Source organism: Harpia harpyja, chromosome 7, assembly GCF_026419915.1.
Source record: "Harpia harpyja isolate bHarHar1 chromosome 7, bHarHar1 primary haplotype, whole genome shotgun sequence".
Classification (NCBI taxonomy): Eukaryota; Metazoa; Chordata; class Aves; order Accipitriformes; family Accipitridae; genus Harpia; species Harpia harpyja.
In genome coordinates, this window is record NC_068946.1 from 48,765,338 (window position 1) to 48,778,772 (window position 13,435).

The window sequence follows — 13,435 nt, forward strand, 5'->3', positions numbered from 1 at the left end:
GGGACTTTTGGCAGCCTCTGTGCCTGCTTCCAGCACTGTTGGTCTCAGTGCCAGCTCCCATCCCTGGACCCCTCGCAGGAACGGGGAGGGCAGCATGGTCCCGCCATCCGCGGTCAGCAGTGTGGCTGGGTGTGTGCAGAGTTCGGTGCTGGGATGAAGGATGGAGGCGAGAGTGGTTTCACATCTGATTACAAAAGTCTGCAGGTCCAGCCTGACCACTCATGCTGTGAGTAATTAAATAGCACTCTGTTACCTCTCTATTAAGCCCCATACTTTTTGTTTAACCAAAGATGTCCACCCTGGGCTTAAAACAACTGGTTCCGATTTGAAAGCATTGGGAGACTGAATCAGCTGCTTCACTTGGTAATTTGTTCCAGTGATTAATCATCCTCACTGCTAAAAACTGTGCTGGGTTTCTCATTTGAATTTATTTGGCTTCAGCTTTCAGCTATTCATTCTTTTTATACCTTTTTTTTCCCTGAGCCACTTAACTCTATAGTAACCATTATTTTTTCCCTGTGGATTTCCACCGTAATCAAATTACCTCTCCATCTCCTTTTTGATACTCTAAACAATTTAAACTCTTTAAGGCTGCCACTTTCAGATGGAGCCTAAACAATTCTGCAGCCTGAAATTCTGTGTACAGCTTTTTTTTCTATATCCCCAATAGTGTTCTTCAACATCCTTTTTAAAATATCAGTCTCATTAAAATCAGATTAAAATGCATTTTGCCCAAATAAGCCCTGCCTCCCAAGTGATCTGCAAGACTGTAATAGATTTCCCGTTCCTCGTGTTAGTTCTCACTTTGCACCAGCCACAGGTTTATGTGGCTTATATTGTATCATGCTCTGATATTTACTTTGACGAAGTGCAGTAGTGCTGGGGGGCTGCTCCTCTCTGCTGACCCCAGAGCCACCTGGGGCAGGTGGCAGCTCTGCATGCAGCGCTGCAGCATTGCACGTTTAATAAGATCCCACGTGACATCTGCCTTTTTCCCAGCCTGATTCTGCAAAGCTGTGACTTATCCCTCCTATGACAGTGAGCTGAGGGACTGCCTGGGGTTGTACCTGACCCTGCAGAGTGCAGCTGGCTGGGTCGCGTGAGCTGCGGCCCCTGCACCCCTCTGGATCAGCTCCAGCCATCCCTCCTGTCTCACAAAAGCCATTAGATGTATGTAGTACAATGGTATTTACATTCCTCTACATTTGTCGAGGTATTTTCTATGCAGGCAGCATAATAAACAAAACAAGCAAGGCACACTACACAAGGTTTTTGCTGATAGGTCTTTGGTGCAGTCAGAGCTCCCATTGCTGTATACCAATACCGCTTCACCCGTGAGGAGATGTGAAACGAGCAATTGTAAAGCTGAGACCAACTTCAGCTGTTCAACATTTTAGAGATCTCCTTTTTTAAACTACCATAGGTATCATATTTTTTTCATCACAGTACCTTTACAGCTGCCTTATCTTTTTTTCTTTCCAGTAGTGTTGGTGTACCCAGCTCGTTCAAGATTAAAGGCTCAGAAATAGCTCCTTGATTAATTTTAATAGCTTAGCTAAAATTGCTATTTACCACACAAGAGTGACACCAAGAAAACAAAGACTGGGGGATGGCAGAGGGGTGGCAGGAAAAGCATCGCTCTCTGCCTCTGCCATCTCTCCTTCACCTCCACCACCTCGTGCAATCCCACCCACTGCACCTGCGGCCGTGGTTTTTGCAGACCCAGTGGTGGCCATGGCTACATGCCTGACCTTCTGGACTTCCAACTATGTAAAAGAGGAAACGTGGATTCCACACCCTAATGTCTCTAGGGCTGCAGTCACAGTCCTACTGTGGCTTGTATTTATAATTCAATGGAGTTTTGATTGTCTCTGGGGGAATTAAGGAAAATGGGGTTACAATGAAAGATTTGTTTATATTTTCAGAATGTGCCTTGTGAAATCCCTCCCAGGATTCACCTTTATGCATTCCTTGAGTCAGGAGTGAGCAAAGTGATTTAGCTTCTACATTTTATGGGATCTGCAGCTGCAGAATTAGAAACCAGAGCCAAAATAAATAATAAAAATAAAACAAGTGCCAGAAAGACACCATTGCCATTCTAAGCAGAAGGCAGCTCCTGTAAATGGGAGTGCCAGGCAGAGCCTGCTGGGTTTCCTCAGGGAAATAACAGGACAGCATCTTTCCATCACTGAAATCATCTGGGAAACAGCCTCTGTAGGAAGCTCTCTACAGCTCCTTGTTTCTCATGTTGTCTTAAGTTAGGTCAGCCATTACTCAGGGACTTGTCATAGCTTATAATTTGGCAAATAAAGGATCATGTGAGCACAGAGCCGAGTGGCTGGCAGAGAAGCAGGTAACAGCAAGTGTGAAAATGGGCAGCGGTGGCTGGTTTCTGGCCACGCACAGCCTCCTTAGTGGTGCACAGGGGTCGACACTAAGAAAAGCCTGAGTTAATATTTAGGTTTTTATAACTAAAGATGATAGAAGGCTTCACCTGACCTTCTGGGAGGGAGCGAGTTAATGCTTTAGGAGTTATTTTTTTGGAGGCAAACTTAGTATCAGAGAAACCCTTGCCAAATGCCAAGTTTTCTTCCTTACCTCTTTGCTGGCTGGTGTGAGTACTATGTGGCACAGCACAGCAGGTGCAGGGTCCATCCCTTCCACCGTGCAGGGAAAGCGCTGGTACAGCGCTGGAGGATACATGATACAGCCAACTCAGCCCTCAGTGTGGCAAGCAATTTTAAAGCAGATGGTCTGAAGTACTGTACAGTATTAACATATTTTAACTCTCTTTCTTTCCTTCCCTCCCCCTCCAACCACACATCTGTAATAATTTTACTGTTTTATTTGCTAATGGAGTTAAAGCAACCAAGAGCAGCAGCTTTAATGATCAATGAAATGCACCTCCCCTGGAGTGCTGAGTGTGTGAAACAGCACGGGGGAGCGCTGAAAGTCAGGTCGGTCTTTCAGTTAGTTACCTGTGCAGTGAACTTGACATCCACGGCTAGAAACGTGTGGGCTGACAGATAATATATTTTCCTTTTCCCTATCACTTTGCAATAAAAGTCTGAACAGTTTTAATCTTTCAAATACAAATTAAACATATTTTTTTAACAGTTTTGAAACTTCTTTCTGGTTTTATTCTTTTTCCCGGACAAGGACTCTTCTGTCTGGTAATTACTGGAATTGATTTTTAATTCAAATTACTCCACCTCTGGGTCATCCTGTCAGCTTGAGAGGTGCAGCCGTTACATTTCTGCCTTCTCAAGTTTGGAATATATTTTTCATTTTGCAGCTATAGAAATTAGCTCTCTTTGCTGCCAGAAGAGCAGCGGTTACAAGAAATGCACATCTTGAGCAGCAGAAAAGCAAAAAGTGGCATTAAGCGAAGCCCTGGCAGAAAGCCTCGGGAGTGCACCAGTGCCCCACTGCTGTGTTTTGGGGCAGCTCGTCTGTTTGTAGCTAATCAGGCCAAAACTCAGGGAGCTCCCTGGGATGGGGGAAGATGGCTGTAATGAGGGGAAAATGGGTCTCTCAAGGTGCAGCCACACCGCAGAGACAATGATTTGCTGTGATTTCCCTTTGGATACAATGATTAGATCAATACTTTGCTGTGTTCAGGCAGGTAGTTCCACTTCTTTTTTTTTTAATTTTTATTTTAACCCAGTTCAGTTCAGATTTTCCATTAAAATCTGATTTCCATTTGGGATGGAAATTTCCATTTTCCATCAGTTCTGCTGGACTGATGAACTTGGAGTTTCTCCTTTTTTTTGTTTTTTAATGTGGCCAGAGCGCTGCTTCTCCAAACGCTGCATGTTTTCTCCTACCTAGCTCCCATTTATTCTTCTGCCTCTGTGCATGCTGGTCACCTTTCACATTTTGGAAATTGCTTTAGATGCAAATAAATCGATTTGTGGCTCCGCACTCAGGATTTTAAAAGTTACTAGAAAATTCAAAGTAACATATGACAGATCTGAGTCTTCACTGCTGATTCACATAATTGTTTTTAGGGGTTTTGGTTTTCTCATTTTCTTCTTTTATTAACAGATGTTCTCTTCCATTTTAAAGGGCCTCAAAATGTTAATTGTTTAAAATACCAAGCCTGATCATTCTTTATCCTCTCTATGTTTTTCTGCTTTTTCTTTCAGCAAGATCACCAATCAGTACACAGCACATTTAATTCACTCTGTAGACCTCAGTTATAGATAAGTAGACTGATTCCTTTCACACAGCTTGCTGAGATTTAGAGAAATAGAAGTAAGCGGAAAACATCAGACTTTAAATAGGGGTTCAGATACAAAAACAAGGTACCCTGGCTTGGAAAGTTTACAAAGAGCAGCTTGGCTGCAGGAACTGTCCATGTCCATGCTTTTAGCATGAGTCAAACAGGAGGATATTGATTTAGTTTTGTCTACAAGAGGGAAAGATGAGCAAAGTCCAGCTATCTGGTATCTCCTGCAGGCTCAGACCATGCACACAAACCGTAGGCACAGGTCAGCCTGGGCATGGCAACTTCTTCATATATGTACCCATTTTGCTGCCCTTGAGCCCCACATTGCCATTGACTCAGATGGAACATTTTGGATGGGCTATAGGGCATATTGTCTTAATTGTGTTTTATCACTAAATATACGTTTGTGCTTAAGCTTTCTGTAGGTTTCTAGGCAGGTGAGCACTTCCAAGCTGAAACCAAATGAGGGGTTCTGAATGATCACCTGGAGGGTCCTGGCTCCAAAACATGCCTCCAACCACAAGCCCCAGAGCCCCAGGACACTCTGTCTAACTTAGAGCCATGGGCAGGTGTCTACACCTGAAAAGGGTAAAAAGCTTCCCCTTCTCTCCTCAGTTACACTTCCCAGACCCATTCGCAAGGGCCAGAGCACAGTGAAGGAGAGGCCCCAGGGTAGCAGTTAGACAGACATCAGCTTCTCCCTACTTAAAAGTTTATCTCTAAGTATTCAGAAATCGCGTGAAGAAATGTTTTTGACCGTTGAAAGCTGCTGAAGGTGGCCCAGGCAGCAGAAATGAGGCTTTGCCCCTATGTTTCCCCCCTGCTGCCTTCCCTGCTGCCTTCCCTGCTTATTGGACACATCTGTCATGGAGCACTGGAAAATGAAGGGGGGTTTTCTTACCCCCGTGGGCGTGTTTGTGAGCCTCAAACAAAAGTTTTGCAAGACTTGCCTGGAAAGCACTAGAGAAATTCAACATACTGTCAGTGCTGGGGCACAGGCTGACTGAGGAGAGATGACGCACAGTCCCAGGGCTGCCTCAGGGAAGGGTTTCTTGTGCCCTCATTCCTGTGTCTATCCATGTTGCAGCTCCAGCAAAGAGCCCTGGGACAAACACTACTTGGGCCTTTAATAATGCACAGCTTACAGCAAGCAAGACAGCAACCTTGCGTGTGCCATTTCCATTTCAAATGGTCTTTCTCCTCTGTTTTCTCCCTCAAGGTGAGGGGCAGAGGCAGGTTTAACACTTCCCTGGTTGATAGCAGGATGGTTTGGTGATGAAGAGGGGCCAAGCACAAAGGCTCAACACCCAGTGCTGGGGACAGCCAGAGCGATGTCAAACAGGGAGCGTCCTGGGAAGGTGGTACAGAGAGGCTTGGACCTGCTTTCTTCAGTTCTGCCAGTAATTCACCGCTCTTTTTTCGGTGTGAACAGATTTGGCGTATCATGCACTGGTGTCTTGTCATCTTAAGAGCCTACTCCCTGTGGCAATGATATCAAGGGCTCCCTTCAGCTGCCTGAAGGGCTAGTGCCATCTTTGGGGTGATTCGAGGGCATCTGAGACATCCTCAAGGCAGATGTGGCACAGGAGCCAGGGATACCCACCCTGCCGAAGGTGTAGCAGGGTGCTCCATGGGCCATCTCAAATGGCAGCAGATACCCGTGTTGAAGCAGCTGACCTGAGCAGCCACTTTGCAGATGTCTGCTGCCCCACTGGACTGTAACACGGGAGCACAGTTTCCAAAAATGCACATTTCGTACCTTAACATCATTCAACAGTCATCCTGGGATACAAATTACAGATCCAAGTGATGACTTTGCCTGTCACTATTCCCAGGCAAGATCTTTCAGCTGGGCCGATTAAGGCCTGGTCTGGTTACTGCCTGCAAGACATTTCTTTTAGGATTTCAGCAATGGGCCTGGCTGCCAAGTGACATTTCCGAGCACTTTTTTCTAAGCTGAGGCATTCTCTGATGATCCAAGCCACCCTGTGAAGGCATGAACAGTAATCCATTCAAAGACACAACCCTCCTTTTCTCTGAAATGTTGTTGGCAGTTTCATTTCTGAAGGAAAACAGCCAGAACTACGACATGATATACAGTTTATTGCTATTTTTGGACATATTATTTAAACAGATCCCTGAACATATTCTACCTCTTGAAGTTTTTTTATTAGATGGAATAATTTTCACTATTTAAGAAAATCTTCCTGTTGAATTGTGGGTTTTTTTCCTAATTACTTAAACTCCAAATTAATTTCACTGTTAACTTTCCTGATATCCATTTGCTTGGTATGAATAAATGGCACAGATGTCCTGCGACCTGTTCCCTGCTGCTATAAAATACATGCAGCTTCTTTGTAACACGGACCAACTCACTTCTTCTGTAAGAGTGAGGAGATATCCATAAGAGGATATGTCTGAGTGACTAAAAGCCAAAAGCCTTCACTAGCTGTCTCTAATCACCAGCACTGCACTTGGTCAGTGTGGAGCTGGGAAAGAGGCACATAATAAGGAAAAGGGGACTTAGCCAAGACACGTGGTCCCAGTTGAGGTCTTCCTTGAGCAAAGATTTCTTTTCATGCATTGCTTTCGAGATCACCTTTTCAAGTGGGAAAAACCAATGAAACTGCTTAGAGAAAAACCTAAAGGCACAATAGGGATTATTAAAAATGCCACACCTTGCCCATTGCTCGTACCTGCACCTTAGTAAGCCCATGCTGTGGGCAGTGGTATCAAATGCTACAGTCACTTCTTGGGATTTTCTGGATGTTATTTCAGCTGGCTGTAGAGACGGGAGTTCAGAGACAAGTTTTTCAAATTCTGGAGGTGATCAGGTGTGAAGTTTGAGTCTGTTTCATAGTTGGGAGAGGGCAGAATAATATACCGCTTTCTGTATAATTCTGCATTATATAATTTTTCTATCTCATTCTGTCAGCTACAGCATCTCTCTTAGTTATGACTGCAGCCCAAGAAATCCTCACTTTAAATCTTCCACCATCACTTTTCTTTATCATGTCTACACCAGGCTACATGTTATTGTCTCTTTAAGTTTGCTAGGCAGGACTTTATCATGCCTTACACAGTCCTACACATCTCCTCTCATTTTATTTCACATCATTTTTTTTGTATTTCCAGGCAGTTGCCATTTTTGTTAGTCCCATTGTTTTACATTATCCTCCTGACGACTATATGATCTTCCTACTGATTATATTTCACCTTCTGCTTTCCCCAGTTCTTATATTTTACATTTTAACTTATTTTGTTGGCAAGGTTTTGGTGTCAATTCACCAAATAATTCCTGCTGCCACCACCTGCTATTAACATGGGTCAGGTGACCATGTACCTTTGAGAACTTGAGCCCTAATCTCCACCAGTTTTAAGGGGAAACAAGCAGCTCAGGGCTGACCTGCCAGTTTGGAAGCCCTGAAGACTTCAAAGGGTGCCTGTACTGGACTGGGCAGTAGAAATCTCAGTATCATGAATGAGAAAAAGAATGAAAAGAGCAAACACATCATGTTTATTACAACAGTAATGATACCACAGTCGGTATGTGTTGCCTTATTCCGGATTTATAGCTGGGATCTGTGAATGCCCCAGGGCTCAGCATGCAATCTCAAAGACACTCTATTTGCATGTACTCTGCATTCTATAAATAAAAAATGGAAGTGTCACAGAAGCATTTTAAAACACTCTGTTATTAAGCAGTTACCAGCAGATCTTGTGCTCTTTGGTCATTAGTCTTCTACAAGCTCTCCCTGTATGTTGTGACAAGCTGTAGATGTTCTAGCTTTGGTGCCAGACTGAAAGTCAAAGCAAAAGAAAAAAAAAGGAGGGGGGAAAAGTTATCTTTAAATCTGTGTGTCTTCAGATAAAATCCTGTCTGCAGACAGACCCAGCCTGGCAGAAGGAGTGATGGCTAAGCCCCATTTCCTTCTGTGAACAGCCACTTCACTGACAACCTTAGACATGCAGCCCTACGCACCAAGGGATGCTGATGGTCCATGAAATTTGAGCCTGTATCAATGATACATTTAATTTCCCATCCTTCACTCCAGTTCCAGATAGACATAATTCATAAAGGACAGGTTTTGCAGTTAGCAAACAGAAACAAAGCCAGTGTTAACAGAAAAAGGGCAATTTTTTTACCCATCCACTCTTTTTCTACAGAGATTCAGGACCTGAGAGATGATTAAAGCAACACAAGATTATTACTCCGGCAGAAAGCATGAAGATATTCATTCCCTGCGAGGTGTAAAGCATGCAGAGGAAAGAGTGAGACCTCCAAGGTCCCTGAGTAGGGCCCTCTCTCACACCTCTGTCTCCTTTTCGAGCTGTCTGCACTCTCCCCAGCCCAGCTAGCTCTTACCTGTGGCCGGGAGACACAGGACTGTCATTCCTGCAGCATATCTGCTTCCCTGAAAGCCCATGCAAGTGGGCTGACAACCAGCTCTCCCTCCCTCTTCCCCAACACCAGCACGGCTGAAGCTTAACATTCCCTTTCACTGGGGCTGCCAGCCCAGAGCAGAAAACCAGGTGGCCCAGCGGGAGGTCCCTGCATCCTCGCCAATGTCCTCCCCATGGTTACCTGCCCCCCGAAGCTGACCACCCCTGTCCTCTACTTTGCTGTCCCTTTTTCTGCTGCTTTTTCCCTTAACAGGATCTTGTGATTTTGCTTCTGGGCATCACACAGGTTCATGTCAACTAGATAACCCAGGGACACATAGTATATTTAAACAGTACAGTCAGCTCCCTTACTTTTCACCCTCTAGAACATAACTTTTATTTTATTTTTTCTTTTCAGCAGAAGGCAGAACATTGGCATGTCATGACCTCTTTAAGCACCTTTTTGCAAGCACGCCTGGGACTGGGTAAACATGACTTGTGAGCCAAATCCCATCCCTAAACCAGAGCTAAGCCCTGGACTTCCCAGAGCAGGTGGTTACCAGGTGGGCAAGACCACAGGGGCGGAGAGCTCTGACTCCCCATTTCTGCAAAATGAGAAAGCAAGAATTGATCTTCATTCAAGCAATTTCAGGAGCCTGTTTCCAAGGCAGCCCCACAAGCAGTTGCACAGAGAGGACTGCAGGATCAGCAAGCTGCAGCAAGTGGCAGGTGAGAGGGGAGAACGGGGGAGTTTGCAAACTGCCTTTGTGTTTCATACACATCTTCACACTTGGTTTTTTTCGTGTGTCAGTAGAGGGTCCTACCACATGTGAAATTATCTGCACCCCCACAATCATTTTCCTGATTTATTGTTGGGTCATCCCAGAAGAAGAACCATCACAGATGAAGCTGCGAATTTGAAAATCACTGGCTTGGGCTTTTTGATTATTATTCTGTTTCCTCTGTGAGGCATGAGCTGCACTCCCAGCTCTGTGTTCTTTATTTGCAGGTGATTTTTACTTAACTGCGCTATTGATCCCAAGATGGATAGGAAGCCTGGCAGCTTAAGCTCTGTCCCCGAAGGTGTGAAAGCTTCATTAGATTTATGAAATTCTCCAGGATACACTGAGGCTCTGCAGTCCATCTAGCAAAAAGGCTTTACATTTTACTCATGCTCCCATGATTTGTATTCTTTGTTGAATTATTGGGTTTTTATTATTATTATTATTTAGACTTAAGGTTTCTCCTCTAGCTCAACTACATGTGAAATGCAGTCAGTTAATAGATGCAGAGAAGAGCAGTCCACCCCCCATGAGTCTCAGATATCCCATCTCTTCACCTCATCTGAATGCTATAATCTCCCCTTCACGTCCTTTCTCTCTTGCAGGACAGATTTGGCATTTTCCTCTGAGGGAATTAATGAGGCTTCAGGAGCTCCCATTCTTTTTGTCTGGGATAAACAAAGGAATCTTTAGAAATGATCAGAGAAAAGCAAGCAACAATGACCTAGAGGTTAAAGGTGTGTGCTGGTTTTGGCTGGGGTAGAGTTAATTTTCTTCATAGTAGCTGGTATGGGGCTATGTTTTGGATTTTTGCTGGAAACAGTGTTGATAATTCAGGGATGTTTTCCTTACTGCTGAGCAGCGCTTACACAGAGCCAAGGCCTTTTCTGCTTCTCACCCCACCCCACCAGCGAGGAGGCTGGGGGAGCACAAGGAGTTGGGAGGAGACATAACCAGGACAGCTGACCCCAACTGACCAAAGGGATATTCCATGCCATACAACCTCATGCTCAGCATATAAAGCTGGGGGAAGAAGGAGGAAAGGGGGACGTTTGGAGTGATGGCATTTGTCTTCCCAAGAAACCATTTCATGTGATGGAGCCCTGCTTTCCTGGAGATGGCTGAACACCTGCCTGCCCATGGGAAGTGCTGAATGAATTCCTTGGTTTGCTTTGCTTGCGTGCACAGCTTTTGCTTTACTTACTAAACTGTCTGTATCTCAACCTATGAGTTTTCTCATTTTTACTCTTCTGATTCTCTCTCCCATCCCACCGTGGGGGGGGAGTGAGTGAGCAGCGGTGTGCTGCTTAGTTGCTGGCTGGGGTTAAACCACGAAAAGATGCAAATAAAAGCTGGCTTTCCTTTCTGGCAGCAATGCTCAGAAGGAGCATCACCCAGAAGTGGGGACAGAGCTGCAAGGCAGCACACTGCACACCAGGTTTCATGAAGCAATGCTGTACACATAGTCCAGGGCAGCGGCTCCCTAGCACCCTGCTCCAGGTCTCTGAGCAGAGTGTGGGTTTTAGACCTCAGTTACCTATTTAAGAAAAGGAAAAGGGCTGTCAGGATGAGCCACATCAATACGCTGCCTCCTCCCCCGGCCCCAAAAAGAAAAAGTTGCTGCTCTCATCGCATCTCCAGCACCTGCCGAGTTCCCATGGAGAGCAAGACATCCCTGGGTTGCTTCATTGCCTCTTATTTAATGCAATAGTACTGGCTAAAGCATTAGCGGGACAGCAATGGGACTGCTTAGGACCAGCATTATTTAATACATTCCCTCGCCATGCGGCTAGTGGAGTTAGTGGCAGATTCATGACATTTGTAGAACAGACTAATTCAGAGGCTGAGAAGTCCAGAGAGGATAATGAAGTTAGACAGATATCAGGAAAATGAGAAAGGAAAAAGGCCGCCTTGTATATATAGGAAGTATAATCCAAAATGTGGGATTTTTATCCAGAAAGAAAGTGAAGCTTGGAAAGCAGTAACAGAGGAGTAGTCCAAGAATAAGAATGGACAATAAATAAAGTAAGCGTAAGCAGAAAATGGTAGATGTCACCAAAACATGACCGTGCCTCCAGGCTGTTCCATGGAATAGCTGCAGGCTCTGCTGCCCCACTAGAAATACAGGCAGGTGGTACAAACACTGCATGGATACACTGGTAGGATTAGGGAGGAGGATGGCAAGGACTGTTGAGGGGCAGCAAGAATGGTCTTGGAGGGGCTAGGCAAGAGACATGACAGCTACATGCTTGAAGATTTTGCAAAATGGGAGTATCCAAAGAAATGCCAGCAGGTTTCAATATAGCTATGTGTGGAGGGAATGTAAAATAGCCAGCTGGAAGAGCAGGAAAACCTCCCTGACAGCCAGATCAATTTGTCTTTGAAGTCCTGCAGCTTCCAAGAGGTGGGATGCGAGCATCATGCACTCATTTTGGGCCAGCGCGAGCCATCTCCCCGTGGACACTGGTACCCAGGCACGGCCACAGCCCTGGCCCAGCCACCTCCTCCAGGCTGCCACAGAGATAACCTCCTGCCCTCCCAAGCCAATGCTGCTCTCGCAGTTTCCCACTTATCTCAAGATAAAATGAAAACATCCTTGTTTGCCCTTTTCCACAGTTTTGGTGAAAAACCCTTACAGAAATGACATCTTCTTAGGCATTTCTAGTTTTTGTCCATAGCAAGAAAACATGCTTTTCCTTAAAAGAAATAGTGATTGTCCTCACCATTAAATGGCTGTTTGGGTTTTCATTATGTTTCTTACTTGCAAAAACCATTGGATGTGGGCTTTTTTTTTTTAAGCTAGCTCTAGCAATGATAGTAGCAGTTGTAACAAAAATAAGCTTTAAAAGACCCTTTACAGCTCTTTGATTTTCCTCATTTCTGCCCTTAGAGCATCAATGTTTTTGCTTGCTTGTTTTTTCAAGGCAGTATTTTTCAGGACTACTTCTGGTATGGTTTAAGGAGTCATTTCAGAAGCAACATCCCCAGGTCATGGCAGTATCCATTTTGTACATGTATAGTTTTGTCTGTACCTGGTAGTAGCCCAGGTACTGGGGGGTACCACCTGGGGTACAGGAATGACAGCCTGGCCAGAGCGGTCAGATGCGAGATGTAGGATTCATGTGTGCCATCATCAGCCCTCAGTGGGCAGCAGCCAGGGTACCCTCACAAACCAAGCCCCTCACCCTCCCTCACAGTTGCTTTGCAGGTGCAGTATAAGATGGCTCCTTTAGGATCAGACGAGTTATGCCCTGTTTCTCTCCCTTGCCTGCAAAGGGAGCTGGCATGGGGCACCTCAGTGTCCCAGCCCCGCTGCAGAGGGTGACAATAGAGCAGACAAATCCCCCCCATTGCATCCCCTTCGATGCAACCATACCCTCCTTCACAGTGCATGAGGCTACACAAGTCAATGAGTCCTAATACGACTTTGTTTAACCACCAGTAAATAGCAGCAATGCACCGATGTAGAGCAGGCAGTGAGTGGGGATGATTCGTTAGGTGGAGAGTTCCTTGAGCCCCTCAGACAAAAAGCGCTATCAGATGAGCAAAGTGTTACTGTAATTAAAACCCCTTTAATGAAAAACAATTGCAATAGGCAGTCCTGTGCTAAATGACTACTTTCAAATGCAAGCTTCCACGTGTAATTCTGGCTGACCTTTAAAGAGCTTTTCTGCTGTGCCGTTAATTTTCACTGGTCCCTTAGGTGGGCACTTAAGAGAATCCTCACTTGCTTTGCACGCCGCACTTCCAGGGTTATGGTGTTCCCAGACACCACAGCCAAAGACCCGAGCAGGCTTATTTTCTTCAATGTCTATTTTTATACATTCTTTTAATCAAATATTTGTCTGCTGCAATCATCTTGATTAATGAATGTGAGCAGGACCCCTCCTTGTTCAATGACTGGGTCCTTCTCTTCATTTCACACCCACATCACACCGTTCCCCCTTTAATATAGGGATGGATATATACGGCATCTTGTCAGAATCTAATTTATGATTTCTATGAAATGCTAAAATCTATTTCTTCTTCTTGAGCTAGA